This window comes from Cyprinus carpio, chromosome B23, assembly GCF_018340385.1.
Source record: "Cyprinus carpio isolate SPL01 chromosome B23, ASM1834038v1, whole genome shotgun sequence".
NCBI classification, from domain to species: domain Eukaryota; kingdom Metazoa; phylum Chordata; class Actinopteri; order Cypriniformes; family Cyprinidae; genus Cyprinus; species Cyprinus carpio.
In genome coordinates, this window is record NC_056619.1 from 3474103 (window position 1) to 3494709 (window position 20607).

Below are 20607 nucleotides of genomic sequence, written 5' to 3' on the forward strand. Positions count from 1 at the left end.
TACGTGTGTGTACTGTGTATATTTCTTATGGATATATAAATACACATGCACAGTATATATATTTTTAAGATATTTACATGTGTTTAAATATATATAAATATATTTAATACAAATATATACGTGCATGTGTGTGTATTTAGATAGACATAATAAATATACACAGCACACACACGTCAACAAAAACTTATTTTGGATGTGATTAATCCCGATTAAACGTTTGACAGTGGTAGTCCTAATGTCGAGGGGCTTTACTGGTTTGGTAGTGCACTGCTTTTTTGATCGAGATTGTAGGAATGTCTTTGGCGTCTATTTTGGTGTTTTTTCTGGGTCTGCAATCCCAGCAATCACAAATCATATAAATAATTTAAATAATTCGATTCATGCCATTCTTGCCGTTTTACATATTTAAAGAAATTAATGTAAGACATGAGGACATCAGTATCATAAATCTCTCGCTCGGCGGTCAAACACAGGACCGTCTCAGCAGCTGTTGATGTCAGACTCTTCTTCACTCTTACTCTTCTTATCTGAGGGTTTTGCAGCAGTATTCATATCACAATGACAACCAATTTCTCTGATGATCTCAGTTTATTGTCTGTCCGCTCATAAACTATAACCAGTGTGTATGCCTGTGGATCTGTGTACAGTGCGTGTGAAGTTATGTGAATAATCAAAGGACTTGATGCCAAGGTTAGCTGTCTGGCTAATAAACTGCCTCTCAAGCAAGAGGATGGATTTAGTTTGAAATGTTTACAGCTTGATTGTAGTTTGTGTTCAGACACTGGATATTCACAATGGTGCCATTTCTTTTTTGAAATGCACTTTTCTAGGTCTTAAACAATTTAGTCTGTCCTAATTATAAATGCTTCTTTTTTTTTATTTTGTTTATGATTTATAAAATTGTCCCTTCAAATAAGAAACGTTTGGATCTCAAATAAACTTGTCTTAGCAGTATTTCAATGTTTTTTTTCTCTTAAATCAGAAAGCACAAAGGTTAGTTTATTGCGGATCACTTCTAAAACGTTCTCTATGGGCTAAAACAGGACATATGTCCCGTGTTATTGTAATAAGATTAGTTAGCTAAACCCGATCCAAAGCTGGTCCTCCAGTGTTTGTATAAAATGCTACTTGTTTTTCAGTAGTGAACTCAAAACCTGTGGAAGAGGATGGTGATGCATATGATCAGTCTCTGCACATTTATTGCAATCATTAGTGGAATGTGAATAAGCAATGATCTGCGAATCACGTCTAATAACAGACTTGTCCTTGAATTGTAAATGCTATGTTATTTGAAAGAAAAAATCTGGGAGTTTTTACACTTTCTAAATTGTTGGTGTTGTAGTAACATTTCAAGAATCTCAAAGTCGTTGTCCTTTTCTAACATTTCAAGCACACTGTTTTTACTCTGTATCACTCTGCTGTATCTGATATTGGGAAATACATTTTGACCCAAGACTGTATAACAGTTGTGTCAACAATCTTTAAATAAAAACAGAAAACGCTTCGTGCATCTCATGAATTGCAGGTGCAGTGGCAGGCCACAGAAACCCACACTGACAGTGACTTACAAATTGTTTCTGTTACTGATTCCATATTACATGACAAAAACTGTAGTTAGTAATGTAATCCATTACATTATACGTTTTAGCTAATATAATCAGGCTACTTTTAGATCACTTAACTCATTTATCACATTGATTTAAACAGGAGAATCTTGTATCCAAATTGATATAAAAATACAAAGAGTAAGAAAATCTATTCAATATGTTGTGATTAACAACATGAAGTGGATTAAACATTATTTGAGAAGGAACTGCAGGGGCTTCCTGAGTTTAATGGAAAGCTAATAATTAAAATGATTTTAAAATAGCATCAATCAAAATAAAACACTTACTACAAAAGCTAAATATTTTATTTGTTTGCTGCATGTCATTTGACCATAACCCAATGTCAGAGCACTGTAACATGCAAATGTGATACTTTGTTATTAAAATATCTATTTTAAAATCTGGGGGTATTTCAAGTAAATATATTAGGTGAAAGAGGTCCAGATGACGACAAAGTTGGGAATCCCTGCATTACATGTAAAAAAGAAATAACATTTTATAAGATAAATCTTATCTTAACCCGCGGCGTTAAACTTGTATAAATCTGTTGTTGTTTACAAAGAAGTTTCAGTGTCACATAATCCTTCAGAAATCACTCTAATATGCTAATTTGCTGCTCAAGAAACATTTCTCGTTTTGCTGCTTAATATTTTTGTGGAAACAGTGATACCACTCAAACATTTGTATAAAGTTTAAAAAAGAGAGAGAAATTAATAATTTTATTCATCATGCATGAAAGTGACCAAAAGTGAGTGAAAACATTTAAAATGATTTCTATTTAATAAATGCATTAACAAATTAAATTAATATATTTGATAAATGCAAATAAATGCTGTTCATTAAACTTTATTTATCAAAAAAAATCCTGAAAAATAAAGTTCAGCATCATTTCTACACAAAATATGAAGCAGCAAAATTGTTTTCAACATTTATAATAATCAGAAATGTTTCTTGAGAGTCAAATTAATTGTAATGATTTCTAAAAGATCATGTGACACTGAAAACTGGATTAATAATGAAGAAAAATCTGCTTTGTATCTTCATGGAATATCCTAATGATTTTTTGGCATAAAAGAAAAATGGGTCATTTTGACCCATGCTACTTAGGGTTTTGTGCTCCAGGGTCACATATATAGATTGAAGGGTGTATATTTAAAATGAAAAGAAAGATATGTCTAATTTTTTATGCATGTTGGCTTGATTTTTGTGCCCAGAAACATTATTTAAACAAGTCAACATGTCATACTTAAAGGACACAAGTTTGTGATGATGTTGTTGTAACTGTGGTTTTGGGAGACACTGAGTCATTGAACTTTGTTAGTAACAATGAACTTGTGATCATAGATGGTTAAAAATGCTTTTGGGAAACACACCTCAGGTTTGTTGATTAGAGGCAAGAATGAGCACAACTGGTCAGGGACAACCTTAATCAGTATTTTATAGACTAACTGAAGTTTGAAGAATGGATGACACTTGGTTTAATGTCCTTATCAACACTTCAGAACCAAAGACAGGAGCTACACAACAACAGTGAGGTAAAAAGAATCACTAATTGGTCAATGTTTGGTTGGTTACACAATGCTATATCTTATGCTTGGGGACATCAGCCAATCAGTATTCGGCGTGAACTACTTATTTTCCTTATGTTAGAAAAAGTTTACCAAAATCTGCTAAAACTGTCCTCAGTCTCAGGCCATCCAAGACATAGATGAGTTTGTTTCTTCATTGTAATAGATTGGGACAAATGTAGCTTTCCATCACTTGTTCAGCAATGGAGGCTCTGCAGTGAATAGGTGCCGTCAGAATGAGAGTCCAAACAGCTGATAAAAACATCACAATAATCCACAAGTAATCCACAACACTCCAGTCCATCAGTTAATGACTTGTGAAGTGAAAAGCTGCTTTCTCCAGTAAAAAAAAAGTTCTCATCTGAATCAGGAGAGGAATATTCATAGATCACAACAGCTCTAAACAAATATGTGAGAGACAACAGACTTTTTCACCAGAGGAAGCATTATTATGGATTATGGATGTCTATTTTAGTTGGAAGCATAGTTTGAAGTTAAAAACATCTTGATGGTTTTCTTTTCAGCTTTTGGCTTCTAAAGATGTGAACTGATGGACTGGAGAGGTGTGAATTATTGTGATGTTTTTATCAGCTGTTTGGACTCTCATTCTGACGGCACTCATCCATTGATGAGCAAGTGATGTTAATGCTACATTTCTACAAACCTGATGAAGAAACAAACTCATCCACATCTTGGATGGCCTGAGGGTGAAGGGTTATTTATTTTGTTCTTTTAAATATCCCTTGGTCAGTCTATAGCGAAAAGTGATCAACATGAATTGTAACAGCTTCAGTTTCTGAGAAATATTCGATGCATCACCTGGCTGTACTCCCACACAGGTATTTGTGTAAGGGATATTGAATTTGAATCAGATTCATATAATGCTTTATAAGTAAGATGCAATAAGGTGAAAGAGTACTTGTCAGTCTTATTGACATCACATTTGATGTGTTTTACATAATATTTATATCCTCAGAGCAAAGATTACATAACTGTTGAATTTTTGGCAAACCTGAAGGGCAGGCATGGGTGTATGATTATGCATAAATATGCATATAGCCATCCACACAAAAATATCTATGCTCTTGAATTCACACTGTCAGTGTTAGACTGAAACCTAAAGACTCCAGAAGAATAAGATGGATAAATGACATGCAGTTTTCTGGAGGTGAAAACATAGTCTATTATTATCGAAAAATGCATACTGTATATATATATAAGCTTATAATATATGTATGGGCCATTCTACAGAATTGGTGCAAACTTCTGTCCCACAAAGAAAAAAAACATTTATATAGCATTTACGTATTCAAATAAGATCCTTTAATTATCTATTGAGACCCAAAATAATATTTAAAACATTAGTAAGCTTAATATACAGGTGCTGGTCATATAATTAGAATATCATCAAAAAGTTAATTTATTTCACTAATTCCATTCAAAAAGTGAAACTTGTATATTATATTCATTCATTACACACAGACTGATATATTTCAAATGTTTATTTCTTTTCAATTTTGATGTTTAGAACTGACAACTAAGGCAAATCCCAAATTCAGTATCTCAGAAAATTTGAATATTGTGAAAAGGTTCAATATTGAAGACACCTGGTGCCACACTCTAATCAGTTAATTAACTCAAAACACCTGCAAAGCCTTTAAATGGTCTCTCAGCCTAGTCCTGTAGGCTACACAATCATGGGAAGACTGCTGACTTGACAGTTGTCCAAAGATGACCATTGACACCCTTGCACAAGGAGGGCAAGACACAAAAGTTCATTGCAAAAGAGGCTGGCTCTTCACAGAGCTCTGTGTCCAAGCACATTAATAGAGAGGTGAAGGGAAGGAAAAGATGTTGTAGAAAAAAGTGTACAAGCAATAGGGATAACCGCACCCTGGAGAGGATTGTGAAACAAAACCACACTCAAAAATGTGGGGGAGATTCACAAAAAAATGGACTGCAGCTGGACTCAGTGCTTCAAGAACCACTACACAAAGACATATGCAAGACATGGGTTTCAGCTGTCGCATTCCTTGTGTCAAGCCACTCTTGAACAACAGACAGCGTCAGAAGCGTCTCACTTCAAAAAGGACTGGACTGCTGCTGAGTGGCCCAAAGTTATGTGCTCTGATCAAAGTAAATTTTGCATTTCCTTTGGATATCAGGGTCCCAGAGTCTGGAGGAAGAGAGGAGAGGCACACAATCCATGTTGCTTGAGGTTCAGTGTAAAGTTTCCACAGTCAGTGATGGTTTGGGGTGTCATGTCATACGCTGGTGTTGGTCCACTGTGTTTTCTGAGGTCCAAGGTCAACACAGCCGTATACCAGGAAGTTTTAGAGCTCTTCATGCTTCCTGCTGCTGACCAACTTTATGGAGATGCAGATTTCATTTTCCAACAGGACTTGGCACCTGCACACACAGTGCCAAAGCTACCAGTACCTGGCTTAAGGACCATGGTATCCCTGTTCTTAATTGGCTAGCAAACTCGCCTGACCTTAACCCCATAGAAAATCCATGGGGTATTGTGAAGAGGAAGATGCGATATGCCAGACCCAAGAAATGCAGAAAGAGCTGAAGGCCACTATCAGAGCAACCTGGGCTCTCATAACACCTGAGCAGTGCCACAGACTGATCGACTTCATGCCACGCCGCATTGCTGCAGTAATTCAGGCAAAAGGAGCCCCAACTAAGTATTGAGTGCTGTACATGGTCATACTTTTCATGTTCATACTTTTCAGTTGGCCAAGATTTCTAAAAATCCTTTCTTCTTTGTATTGGTCTTAAGTTATATTCAAATTTTCTGAGATACTGATTTTTGGGATTTTCCTTAGTTGTCAGTTATAATCATCAAAATTGAAATAAACATTTGAAATATATCAGTCTGTGTGTAATGAAGGAATATAATATACAAGTTTCACTTTTTGAATGGAATTACGGAAATAAATCAACTTTTTGATGATATTCTAATTATAAGACCAGCACCTGTATATGAAATTGTTATTTATTTGGTACTTTCAATTGAGAGGTGGCTGTCCCGAACCCTAACCCCTAAATTTCAACTTATGAAAATGATATTGAAATTTTTTTTTTCTTTTTTTTCCATTGTTGTTTTTAAAAGTATCTTTTGATTCTTTTAAAAACCAAAATAAAAAATGGATGTAAACACCCAGAAGCAAAAAAAAACGTATATATTTATTTTAGATTTTCTTTGTAAATTATGAAACTTTATGTAATAAAAAAACAAAACAAAACAATGTCTTGCATTTTTCATGTCACTACCATAACAGTGTATGTTTTGTCCATTGGCCGATACTAAACCCATAGATTTATGATCAGGAAATATTCCTGTGTCGTAGCTACAAGGTGAGAGTAGATAGGTCTCATCATTTTGAGGTAAATGTGTCTAAAAGTCTGAAAAATCTGTGTAACTTTAAAGGGATAGTTCACCCCAAAATGAATCTTTAATTACTCACCCTCATGTCGTTCTGGACCTGGGAACATTACAGTTGAGTTTCTGTCTATGGGAGGTTCAGAGAGCTCTCGGATATCGTCAAAAATATCTTAATTTGTGTTCTGAAGATGAAAGGAGGTCTTACGGGTTTGGAACGACATGAGAGTGAGTGATTAGTGACCGAATTTTCATTTTGGGGTGAACTATCCCTTTAAGTAACGTCACTGACGAACAAATATTTTTTCTGCAATTAAGCACACTTTTTTGGCGAGTTATTCCATAAAATTTAGTTTTTATATGTATACCACTGTGACAAAAGGGGACACATAATCCTCATATTTGGGGGAAATAAACAAAATATTAGTACAGTTATGCATTTTTTTCTATTTATTTTTTTATTTTAGTATGCTTTAGTAGTGTTTTAGTATAGTGAGTTAAAATTCTCTAATGTGATGTGGTTGCTACCAAAGCATAAATGTTACTATACCGAAAATGTGCTGTCACTACTGAAACATGGGATGTTTTGTCCAAAATAAAGTATACTGAATTATCAACTACGATGTTATGATAGTTTTTAGTTAAATGTATATTCAAACTAATGAATCCTTAACTTTGAAACCAGTATGATCAATTTGCCTTTTAAAATGAAAAATTGGATTCAAAATACAACAAATCTCATGAATTACACTTGAAATATTTGTAAAAAAAATTAATTGTTTAATAAAATATATATATATATATTTAGATAGAAAGATGAATTTTTAAAAAAATAAATATATATACAAAATCATCATCCAAATGAATATTTTCACAACAATATACACTGTGTGCAGAATTATTAGGCAAATGAGTATTTTGACCACATCATCCTCTTTATGCATGTTGTCTTACTCCAAGTTGTATAGGCTCGAAAGCCTACTACCAATTAAGCATATTAGGTGATGTGCTGTGCATAATTATTAGGCAACTTCCTTTCCTTTGGCAAAATGGGTCAAAAGAAGGACTTGACAGGCTCTGAAAAGTCAAAAATAGTGAGATATCTTGCAGAGGGATGCAGCACTCTTAAAATGCCAAGCTTCTGAAGCGTGATCATCGAACAATCAAGCGTTTCATTCAAATTAGCCAACAGGGTCGCAAGAAGCGTGTGGAAAAAACCAAAGGCGCAAAATAACTGCCCGTGAACTGAGAAAAGTCAAGCGTACAGCTGCCAAGATGCCACTTGCCACCAGTTTTGGCCATATTTCAGATAAACATCACTGGAGTGCCCAAAAGCACAAGGTGTGCGAATCCTGACTTGAATAAATGTATGAACCATAATAAAGCAAAACCGACCACTGAACAAGACACACATGCTGAAACGTCAAGACTGGGCAAAGAAATATCTCAAGACTGATTTTTCTAATAGTTTTTATGGACTGATGAAAAGTGAGTCTTGATGGGCCAGATGGATGGGCCCGTGGCTGGATCGGTAAAAGGGCAGAGAGCTCCAGTCCGACTCAGACGCCAGCAAGGTGGAGGTGGAGTACTGGTTTGGGGCTGCTATCATCAAAGATGAGCTTGTGGGGCCTTTTCGGGTTGAGGATGGAGTCAAGCTCAACTCCCAGTCCTACTGCCAGTTTCTGGAAGACACCTTCTTCAAGCAGTGGTACAGGAAGAAGTCTGCATCCTTCAAGAAAAAACATGATTTTCATGCAGGACAATGCTCCATCACACGCGTCCAAGTACTCCACAGCGTGGCTGGCAAGAAAGGGTCTAAAAGAAGAAAAACTAATGACTTGGCCTCCTTGCTCACCTGATCTGAACCCCATAGAGAACCTGTGGTCCATCATGAAATGTGAGATTTACAAGAAGGGAAAACAGTACACCTCTCTGAACAGTGTCTGGGAGGCTGTGGTTGCTGCTGCACGCAATGTTGATGGTGAACAGATCAAAACACTGACAGAATCCATGGATGGCAGGCTTTTTGAGTGTCCTTGCAAAGAAAAGGTGGCTATATTGGTCACTGATTTGTTTTTGTTTTGTTTTTGAAATGTCAGAAATTTATATTTGTGAATGTTGAGATGTTATATTGGGTTTCACTGCTGAAAATAAATAATTGAAATGGGTATATATTTGTTTTTTGTTAAGTTGCCTAATAATTATGCACAGTAATAGTCATCTGCACACACAGATATCCTCCTAAAATAGCTACAACTAAAAACAAACTAAAAAACTACTTTCAAAAATATTCAGCTTTGATATTAATGAGTTTTTGGAATCATTGAGAACATGGTTGTTGTTCAATAATAAAATTATTCCTCAAAAATACAACTTGCCTAATAATTCTGCACTCCCTGTATATACACACACACACACACACACACACACACACACACACACACACACACACACACACACAGGTGCATCTCAATAAATTAGAATGTTGTGGAAAAGTTCATTTATTTCAGTAATTCAACTCAAATTGTGAAACTTGTATTAAATAAATTCAGTGCACACAGACTGAAGTAGTTTAAGTCTTTGGTTCTTTTAATTGTGATGATTTTTGGCTCACATTTAACAAAAAACCCACCAATTCACTATCTCAACAAATTAGAATATGGTAACATGCCAATCAGCTAATCAACTTAAAACACCTGCAAAGGTTTCCTGAGCCTTCAAAATGGTCTTTCAGTTTGGTTCACTAGGGCTACACAATCATGGGGAAGACTGCTGATCTGACAGTTGTCCAGAAGACAATCATTGACACCCTTCACAAGGAGGGTAAGCCACAGACATTCATTGCCAAAGAAGCTGGCTGTTCACAGAGTGCTGTATCCAAGCATGTTAACAGAAAGTTGAGTGGAAGGAAAAAGTGTGGAAGAAAAAGATACACAACCAACCGAGAGAACCGCAGCCTTATGAGGATTGTCAATCAAAATCAATTCAAGAATTTGAGTGAACTTCACAAGGAATGGACTGAGGCTGGGGTCAAGGCATCAAGAGCCACCACACACAGACGTGTCGAGGAATTTGGCTACAGTTGTCGAATTCCTCTTGTTAAGCCACTCCTGAACCACAGACGATGTCAGAGGCGTCTTACCTGGGCTAAGGAGAAGAAGAACTGGACTAATGCCCAGTGGTCCAAAGTCCTCTTTTCAGATGAGAGCAAATTTTGTATTTCATTTGGAAACCAAGGTCCTAGAGTCTGGAGGAAGGGTGGATAAGCTCATAGCCCAAGTTGCATGAAGTCCAGTGTTAAGTTTCCACAGTCTGTGATGATTTGGGGTACAATGTCATCTGCTGGTGTTGGTCCATTGTGTGTTTTGAAAACCAAAGTCACTGCACCTGTATACCAAGATTTGTGGAGCACTTCATGCTTCCTTCTGCTGACCAGCTTTTTGAAGATTTGGCACCTGCCCACACTGCCAAAAGCACCAAAAGTTGGTTAAATGACCATGGTGTCTGTGTGCTTGACTGGCCAGCAAACTCACCAGACCTGAACCCCAGAGAGAATCTATGGGGTATTGTCAAGAGGAAAATGAGAAACAAGAGACCCAAAAACCTGGGCTTCCATACCACCTCAGCAGTGCCACAAACTGATCACCTCCATGCCACGCTGAATTGAGACAGTAATTAAAGCAAAAGGAGCCCCTACCAAGTATTGAGTACATGTACAGTAAATGAACATACTTTCCAGAAGGCCAACAAATCACTAAAAATGTTTTTTATTTATTTATTTATTTATTTATTTTGGTCTTATGAAGTATTCTATTTTGCTGAGATCGTGAATTGGTGGGGTTTTGTTAAATGTGAGCCAAAATCATCACAATTAAAAGAACCAAAGACTTAAACTACTTCAGTTTGTGTGCACTGAATTTATTTTATACACAAGTTTCACAATTTGAGTTGAATTACTGAAATAAATTAACTTTTCCATGACATTCTAATTTATTGAGATGCACCTGTATATATAAACAATCTAGATGTAAGCGAAATCTTAATAGGTCAATATAACCCTTCTAATTAAATTAGTATTACTGTTTCGGTACTGACAAATTTGGGGAAGAGGACAAATATTCCAAAACTTTCTAAAAATACAATATGGAAATTAACTGCACAGATACTAGAATTCTGTAGAATGGTACGATTGTTTTATCTCTTGATGTGTGTGTGTGTGTATATATATATATATATATATATCAAGAGATAAAACATATTTGTACCCCCATGATACAGTGGAAATAACATTTATCAATCCATAAATAATACATTTCTTCTAAATTACGGACTGGATTGTAGAAATCCCCAAGCGTAAAATATGAGTCGTGTGTTTTTCTCTCATCCTTGAGAAAGGCTTCATGGTTGGCGGTGGTTCCCTGTCGTTAGGCATCACGCATGAGAACCATCCCCCACCAGCGGAGAGTGAACACATCGTGATCTGGCGCGGGGTCACCTTCTATCACTGCGAACGAGAAAACCGCACCGCGCTCATACATCATTCTCGGTAGGAAACAATCATATTTTCATCTTACGGCTTATGCGGAATATTATTGTATGGTGCATATTTGACCTGGGCATTGCTTTGTGTAAAAGTGTTTCTGTTCAAACCTTCTGTGCTATCCTAAATAGTCGCTTTTGGTGCTTGTTTGCGGTGTATTTCATGCACATTATGGCATCATGTTAGCACCGACGTGTCCATACGAAGAAAATAAAATACATTTATAGCTAGCTACAAATTCATCTTCATCGCTATTCCTACCCCAACCCCTGGTATTATATCTATAAATATTAAATCCAGGCATCCAGCGAGTAAATAGACCCGTTTTACATGAAAAAAAAAGAAAGAAAAAAAAAAACTCACTGTCGTTTATAAAGTGTCGGGAATTTCGCGCAAAGCAATGTCACGTTGAATATCCAGCAGCGCAAATGAATCATTTTAGCCAAAGAAAAATCTGAGCAAGGCCATGTTGATAATCAGGCTCGCCTGACTGTTATTTCTAAGCTTATGAACATCAAACATGACATATCAGCTATGCTTTCATTGATATAGATGGCTTTTCTTCAAGAGCACTACTGGTTGCCGTTGCTTTTAGGCAGATGGCGAGGAGTGATAAACAAAACAAGACAATATCACTGAAGGAATCACATCTGAGCTGTAGAAATATCAATCTGCCTGGGGCTATTTTATCAAATGCATGATTAAAATGAAAAGGCATCGGGCATGTTAGCAATAAAACCTGTCGGAAGATATGAGTGCGATTCAGTGACTGGTCGTTATGTAACAGCTAGCAACAACAACACTTGACAGTCATCGATGAAGAAATTCACCACAGCTCGAGATACCATCGCATTCGTGTTTTCATTTTGTGAAACTGTATAATATGATGATAATTAATGCTTTAGATCAGTATGTCTCCTTCCTTAACCATGCTATAATACACGTCTGTACGTGGCAAACGGTTGTGGTGCGTAACGTTCAGAAGCTCCTCAAGACACTGCGAAGCTACAGAAGACTTTGATGGACTTCAGGATTTGAGTGCGTCATCCAATGAATGCTTATACAGATCGTGTTTTTGTAGCCAATCAAACTGCTACATTCATTCAGCCCACATCTATCAGCCATCTCCTTCGTGGTTGCAAATATTATACTCTTATTATTCACATATAGGCTATCATTTTGATATACACACAATTATTATTATTTATTTACTTAAAGAAATCAGTTCTTTAGAATATGGAAATGTTTAATTAAACAGTAGTCTCTAAATTTCATTCCTAGTGTATTTTGTATTTTTGCTGATAGAGGGAGCTCTGGATTTTCAAAATTAAATAAAAGACTTCTATTTCCTTTTAATGTTTTGATTATTTAGCTCAATAGGATAAATATCTCTTTGTTTAGTTGTGTATTGGATTGGCTGGTGTGTTGGAGCTGTCCGTGGTGCTGAAACCAAATGTGCCTTCTTTTTCTCTAAAAGTGATGCATCCACGTCTAATATTTGACATTAAGAGTTTAGAAAATCTCTATAGCATTTCCATTCATATGTACATGAATATTGTTGCAGCTAAAATGACAGCATTGTCAGCACTGTCATAAGCTGTCAGAAATGCGTGAAACAAAGTTTCGTTACATTTTCTCAGACATTGCACACGTTCTGTGTGGCAGTTTGAGACACGTCACTATATCATTATCAGGCTTTATTATCCTGTTTTCCTGCATTTGCAACAAAGAGGAAACACACTTTACCCATTTAGAGTTTAATTATGTTTTGTGTTCTGTTGGAAGATAATTGTTTTATGTCATTAAAAGGATCTGTTTTCATGGGTAGATGCATTGAGATCTCACAGACTTAAACACTAATGAATGATCGTATGTAGAACCTTCAAGCTAATGAAGGGTGTAAAGCTGTTGGTACATTAATCTGAGACAATAACAAGATTTTATGGCTCATCTTTCATTTCAAAAGCCTAATTTAAGAAGAGAAGAGAAGAGGCGGGAGAAATATGTGCAATTGTGAAATGTTTATTCATGATGGTGGGTGTTTTTTTTCCATGACTTTCATGAGCTCACAGCCTCAGTCCCCGTGGAGTAACCCGGGGTTATGTGTCTCACTCAAGGGCAAATGGCTCATTCCTTGCAGGGATCTTCCGGTTGCAAGTCTGAAGCTTTACCCATTACACCACAACAGAATGGAGCTTACCTTCATAACTCTTTTCTCTGCTATTAGCAGAACAGAGTATAGTTTGCTTCATTTTAACCTCTTGATCACTCTGTATTTATTTTTATCTACTTATGTCTGCAAAAGTCAACAAAAATCAACATAACACATGTCTTACTGCAGTTCTCTTTCAGATTCTATCATAAACTATTTAACACTCAATAGTACAGTGTTTTTATTTTTTATTTTTGCAACATCCAAAATCATGTTGTTTTTTTTTTTATTAATTTGTTTTATTATATCCGTAATGCGACTATAGAAAAAGATAACTGTCAATTACTAGATTATTATAAGAGTACATTCCAGATAAGATGCATTTTTGCCTTGTGGCATGGATAACTGTCCAGTAAAGTTGTGCTGCACAGCTCTGTTGTATAGTTTGTGTCCTTCTGATTGTATTGCATCATTTCTAATCTAATTATCACCTTGTCTTCTACCACTTACATCTTGTGTGTTGCCTTTAATAAAAGTTTCTGTAAAATGAACACATAGAAATATAATTCAAAAATGTCTAAATGTGTGTAATATGTGACACTGCCGTAAATTTACTGTCATCCCAAATATAATTTTAAATGTCACATCCTTCAGTAATAGCCTCTTTGTAAAGCTGCATTACATGCATAGAAACTGAAATGTTTAGCACAAACTGTAAAGATCAGACTGAAATGATCAGGGATGTTATTAGAAATAAATGTCAGACACTTTGTTTATTAAACACACATTTTCCTAATAAATTCACAGTTTACATGAGGATCACACATTTGTTTGGACTGAAATAATAAAATCCTTTCTACCATTATCTGCTTGGTCACTCATGAATCATTGTTATTGATGTTACATGGTATTTTTGTTGTTTTATAGTATAAATATCTAAACACTCTTAAATCAAGATACATTTACTTGAGAAGCAAAATGACAAGATATTAGGAATTGTTTTCAGAAAAATTTATTAATATTTTGTTAGTTTTTTGCTTAAAACAAGAAAAAAATTTCTGCCAATGGGGCAAGAAAAGTAATCTTGTTTTCTCTTTGAATTAAGATTATTTTTCTTACTCCATTGTCAGCCTTTATTTTTTTCTTTTTTGCAGTGTAGGCATATTTTCTATATTCTTTATATGATAACTTTCTACAGAGTTGAATGTCAAAAAGTTGTCACAGATCTCTCTGTGGGTATATAAAAATCTGATTTGTTCTTGGGTGGAGTGCTTTCACTTTTACACAAACCACATTCATGTGTCTGGAGTGCTGAGCACATCCCTCAGGCAGCTGTCAGTTCTTTTTCTTCAGTGGCAGGATTGTGGTTCCCAGCATGCACTGCAGCATGAATGACTCATGCAAACTACTGTGCTGTGCTACTGTTTACTGTGTGCTGCATCTCTGAGGCACCTGCGCTGTAGTGTAAACTGCACATTTCTGTGTCATTATTGAATGTCACCATTACATTTATCGATTTCTTCACACAAGAGTCTGAAGACCGTGTTAACTGAATCCTGCAATGGATGCTTCTGTTTGTTGTAATGGCATTTATTTACTTTTGTATGAAGGTAAAATGACGTCAAAAAGATTTGCATCTGCAGGGTAATATTTGTGGAAGTGTACATAAGACTGTAAGCATAAAATAAATTTGCATGCACAAGAGAAGCTTTGTAAAGGTGTAAATCACATTTCAAGCGTAAGAAAAAATTATTTGCAGCATTTTACTGTTACTTGTAAGTGTAATTCATGTATTGTGAAACTGCAGCTTCATGCTAATGCAAAATAAATATGATCTGCATGCTTCTGACTGCTTCACTTTTGGCACGTTTTTTTTTTTTTTTGAAAGATTGATTTGCAAGCGAAGCAACCGTTTAAATTGCCCGGATTGACTGCATAGAGAACCAATCGTATGTTACAAAAAAAATTTTTGCAAATGGCACCTGTTTTTCTCGAAATAATCCAATATGTTTTTTTTTTTCTTTTTGCCTACAATTTTGGCACGTTCTCTTCACTAACGGAGATTTGCAAGGGGTAGGGCAACCTTCTTCTGTGTAGAATCAATGAGCAACAGCTTCTTCATTTACTCTAATCTGCAATAAACACACAGTCAAACGCCAAGACATTAACTGCACTAGTTCAAAATAGTTTTTCCAGGAATGGTACTTTTAACATGTGTAAAAAAAAAAAAAAACATGTTTTTATAAGTTGCCATTAGGCTATGTTTTCTTAAATTTGACCTGTGTAGTTTACTTCTCTTCCTCATATATGAAATATTAGTTTAAATAGTATCTCGAAATAAAGTCTAGATCTGCACTAGCCTAATACAGCATAATTTTACGTCTTTTAAACTTTTCAATCTAATTGTACCAACAGCTTAACAATTTTTACAAAATATTACCATTCGATTCTCTCTAACTAATTCACCATTTATAATCTGTAATTTATCGTGTAACCACTAGATGGCTGTTTTAGAGGGCTGTGGTTCCCTACCCTTTGGGTTCCCCACATAATCTTGAATTTGGGATAGCCAATTAAAGACATATATATCAAAGTTTTTGCCTTAGTCAAATCGCATGACTCTCATTTTGCTTCATATAATAGCTTGATCTGTCTCATGAAAGTAATCATGATCCATAAACAGAAACATGGTCTAAAAAAATGAACAAATTCATATTTAAGTAGCTTTATTGGCATGGTAAAAAGGTTTTACAAAGTATAGCTCTCTAATATCATAGTGTTGAGCATTGTCACATAACATCATTTTGATTATAAAGTTTAACATCAAATCAGTGGTGTAAGCAGATTATGAAAGTTCAATGTAAAGCCAAATCAAATTATGTTAACACTAGCTCACAATTCAGTATGAACACAGCTTATGAAAGGAACATGTTTTAATTAAGTTGTTATTTTTATTTATTTATTTATTTATTTATTTTACTGTATGTGTACTTTAAAGGTCCAATTCTGGCAGCGAGAACGATCCTGAACTAAATGAAGATTAATGTCTTGGCATATGATGTGTTTATTGAACCAATCAGATAAGAGTAAATGAAGAGTCAGTGAGAGGCTCATTTGATTGACTACAAGAAGAAGGTGGACCCGCCCTCCCCCTAACGCTTGCAAAACTCAGTTAGTGAGAGAATCGTGCCAAAATTGTAAGCGCAGAGGAAAGAAAGATGGAGCTGTACATATCGTATTATTTCGGGAACTTTTTACCCACATGCACAAGTCATTTTGAAATTTGAGTTTGTTTTTTTACACATGCAGATTGGTTCTCTGCAGTCAATCCATTTTGCAGTTCTTAAAATTGTTTTCACCTGCAAATCACCGTTCATGGGCTTGCAGTGCTTTTGACCATCTTTTGGCGAAAAAAAAAACGTGCCAAAAATGTAATTGCGGAAAAATGGAAGTCAGAAGCATGCAGATCATATGTATTTTGCTTTAGCATGAATCTGCAGTTTCACAATACATGAATTACACTTACAAGTAACAGTAAAATGCTGCAAATAATTTTTTCTTACGGTTGAAGATTTACACCTTTACAAAGCTTCTCTTGCGCATGCAAATTTAATTTACTCTTACAGTCTTATGTACACTTCCACAAATATTACCCTGCGTATGAAAATCTTTTTGACTTCATTTTACCTTCATACTTTTGCTGCTTATTTGCATTGCTGTCAGGTTGTTAGCCACACAAAAACACATTAGCCATTTAGCTACTGAGTTGTTCCAAGATAATATGTCTCCAATATCTGATCATTTTATCCATAAAATGACCAATTAGCTACAATTTGAAAAACCTGTGCATTATTGCTGTTCAACTGGTAATTCAGTAAACCCTTAAATTTGCACAAGAGTTACTGAGAGCTAACAAGCCTGAACAAAAGTTTGGTGAATTGTCGAACACAGTTCACTCAGAGCTGTAATGATTTGCTTTGCTAGAGACAATAAGATTGATGATTTGAATAGGAATAGCTTTAACTGCAGCAACACAAATTAATGACTGCTAAATGTCTATTTAATGACCGAATTAATTAGTTACAGACTTTACTAGTCAACTAATCTGATTAATCATTAAAGAACCTTTTTTTTTTTTATGTTTTAATTAAAAGAAAGTTTAATGTAGAGAAGTCACTGATGCAGCATTTAGAAATGCAAAACTGGTAAGGAAAGGCTCACATTCTTCTACTTGTGCAGCAAAGTTAGACTTGATGATGGATCGGACAGCTCTATAGTAAGAGGTTCAGATGCTACTTTTCTTGTGCTCATATTATCCATCCAGGGTCCTCCCCTAATCCAGATCACACAGTCTATATAGGGCACCTACCCTCCAAAGGGACACCATCTTATACTATGCTCTTCTGCTCTCCCTCCAGCCTGTTCAGGAAGCTCAGATATATACTGTATAATGGCAATCGTGTTTCTTGCTAAACATTGATCCTTGCCAATTTCAGCTTTAAATTCAACTATGTACATCTTATCCCCAACTTGAAACTCATGATTCAATAGTTGGCCATAACAGTAATGAATTTGAGGTAGTGAACATTACAAGTCATGAGAATTTTAAGAGAGTATTTCTGCTAATCACATGGTGAGGACTGATTGAAGGACTCCAGACAAGTTTGTATAACCTGCCAAACCAGGACAGGAGCATCCTTCACAGCGATGCCATAGAAGAACCATTTTTGGTTCTACAAAAAAACATTCAGTCAAAGGTTCTTTAAAGAACCTTTTCTTTAAAGGCCATGCTTGGACAGAGTGGGGAGAGCAGCAAGACAAACCCCCCTGGGTATGCATACATAATCGAATGTTATAGAGACTGCTTCAATGAAGAGACTGTGAAGAAAGAACAAAGTTAGATTGGATTACAGGTTCAGTTGGTGGAGTTGGGGTTGGAGGAGGGAGTTAATTGCAATTGGAAATTAAATAGACCGCATGTGATAGGTGTCAAGACTGGATTGGTACACGTCAGGAACAGCTGACTGTCGGCTGATTCAAGCGTGACTAACGTGGCCTGACTGAACTAACACGATGCTGAATTTCTTACCTTTTCATAATCTGAAGAACTTTCTTTTGCCACAGAAAACCTTTTGTGAAACAGAACGGTTCTTCAGATTCTTTATGAAACCATTTAGACAAAAAAAAAAAAATAAGTGTCTTCTATGGCATCGTGAAGCACCTTTGTTTTTAAGAGTGTCAGGTCTGGAGATAATGATGATAGGGGATCACTGGAGGGCCAACTGATCAACACAATGGAGATACAGACTGGAACTAGGCCTATTATGAATTTGTTTTTCAGCAGATCTGACTCCTAGTCTTTGGTCTTCTTAGCCATGTCCCTGCCCTCACATTCCCCTCCTTCCCATGTCTTCAGCTAGTGAGGCTACTCCTGAGGGTAACTCTACTCATACTGCATTTTTTTTTTTAACTTCTAAACTCAATACCTGGGAGAGCTTGGGATACTGGAGGAAACAGTTTGTTGATGAATAGCATTACCATTTTTAGAAGCATTGAAGTGACTATTGAAAAAGGTTTCTTGGGTAACTGAGTGACTTTACAAATCTTTTCTTGAGGATCAGTTTAGCTTGTATGACTTCTATGAGTTCTTGTGAAAAGATTTAGATTCGATGTATTGTCAAGTAGGTCTCATAGCTCTTGTTGAGTACCTTTGGAATATGTTGAGGTATTTCATGTAAAATATTATCCAAGAAATATGCAATCCAATGTCCTCTTTACCATATGTTGTCTGATAGAAAATGTGGTCTGTATTGTTCATAAAGGTCAGGTGGGATTTGTTGAGGGAGTCACACCAAGAAAGAAGTGCACTTATGAACATAAAAACCAGAGAGTTCCCAAACCTATCCTGTTTCTAACATAAGAATCTGAACTGATGCTTGGAAACAATGTTCAACAGAGCAAGCTCATTAAAAAGCAGCACGATCTGCTGAAAAAAATCAGTTTTAAAAGGGAAACTGCTGCTTCAGTACAGATGCTGTAAGTGCTCCACAGAGAGCAAACGAAACAAACTGACAAAGACTCAATAGAGTGTGTCTCTCAGCAAAACAGCTAGAGCAGCGACTTCTCAGAGTCTTCTGATGGGGGTATTTGTAATGAAGAGGATGGGGTGCAATTCACAACCCACAGGTGGAGCTGACAGTCAGTCACACATACACAACACAAACTGTGTATGCACTGACAAGACAGTGAACCATAATGATGAGTTTCCATGCTACACAAGCTCTTGGATTAGTGGTTAGGATAAGAGCAATGAACTTACATTCTGTACAAATGGTAAAGCAGAGATTTCCCAAATTACACATGCATTATTGTGCAGAAATGGATGTCATTGTTCTTGTTCATAGCCAGTTTTCTTTGGCAGCTAATGTATTACAGTATATGAAACTTTAGTATTTCTCTTTGTTGAGTCTTAAAAAGTTGAGTCTTAGAAAAAACATTGAATGAATTCAGAAACACTTTGGGCCAAACAATTAAATCTTAACTAATCTTTTGTGAAAAGCTGTATTTAAGAATTTGCCAGTTTCCTTTGTTTAAAGCGACTTACAGTGCATTGACATGGTTTTATCAGTATGCAGCTTTAATATTGTTGCAGATTGCGATGAGGAAATGAAATTAATCCATCTTGCACAACCAATTGTTTTGGGTTAAAATAATAGATTATGAGTTTTCTCTAAATTACAGAGAGACATGCATTGACAGTAGTTGCCACAGTGAAGTGAATGGACATTTAATATCAGAATGAATGTGATTTCATTATGAAGTTGAAGATCACACCATTATATCATAAGCAACCACCACTCTTTCTCTTTATTTGTCAAGAACGCCCATTCTAGCATGAATTAAGCTTCACCTGGTCTCCAGTGTGCAGTCTGGAAGCATTGCTTATTCATGGAACTGTACGTTTTTCTCTGCCTCATTCAGTTTGGGTTCTACTTGCAAACTGCTTTTATACTAAACAGCTCTTTCAGATGCTGATATAGAAATATAAGCAAGTGGAAATGAAACTTTTTTTTTTATGTTAATAGAGAAATGAACATTTTTGTTTCTCACCTGCATAGACTTTCTCCATTAACATAGCACTGGATAGTGAAGACCGTCGATTATGTTTCTGAGCTGAGTAGTCTTTTCTGCTAAATACATCCTTGCAGCATAAGTATACAGTAAAAATGTGTGTTTTTCCATTATTGCTGAAAACATTAGTCTAACTTGGGCTTAGTCCAGGAACATAACCTTTCAATATTGAGCACGTAGCATCTAACTTCATCCAGGGTGACTGTATATCTATATTAAAT

General features: G+C 35.8%; 1 protein-coding gene across 1 annotated transcript in view; it reads left to right on the top strand.

Moving 5' to 3' along the window:
- Window positions 1-10956: 10956 nt before the first annotated feature.
- Window positions 10957-20607, top strand: part of pacsin1a (protein kinase C and casein kinase substrate in neurons 1a) — a 35774-nt gene continuing 26123 nt past the window's right edge. The window contains exon 1 of the mRNA XM_042750242.1: window positions 10957-11109. The gene's annotated coding sequence lies outside the window, so the exon portion shown is untranslated. The remainder of the gene's footprint in view (window positions 11110-20607) is intronic.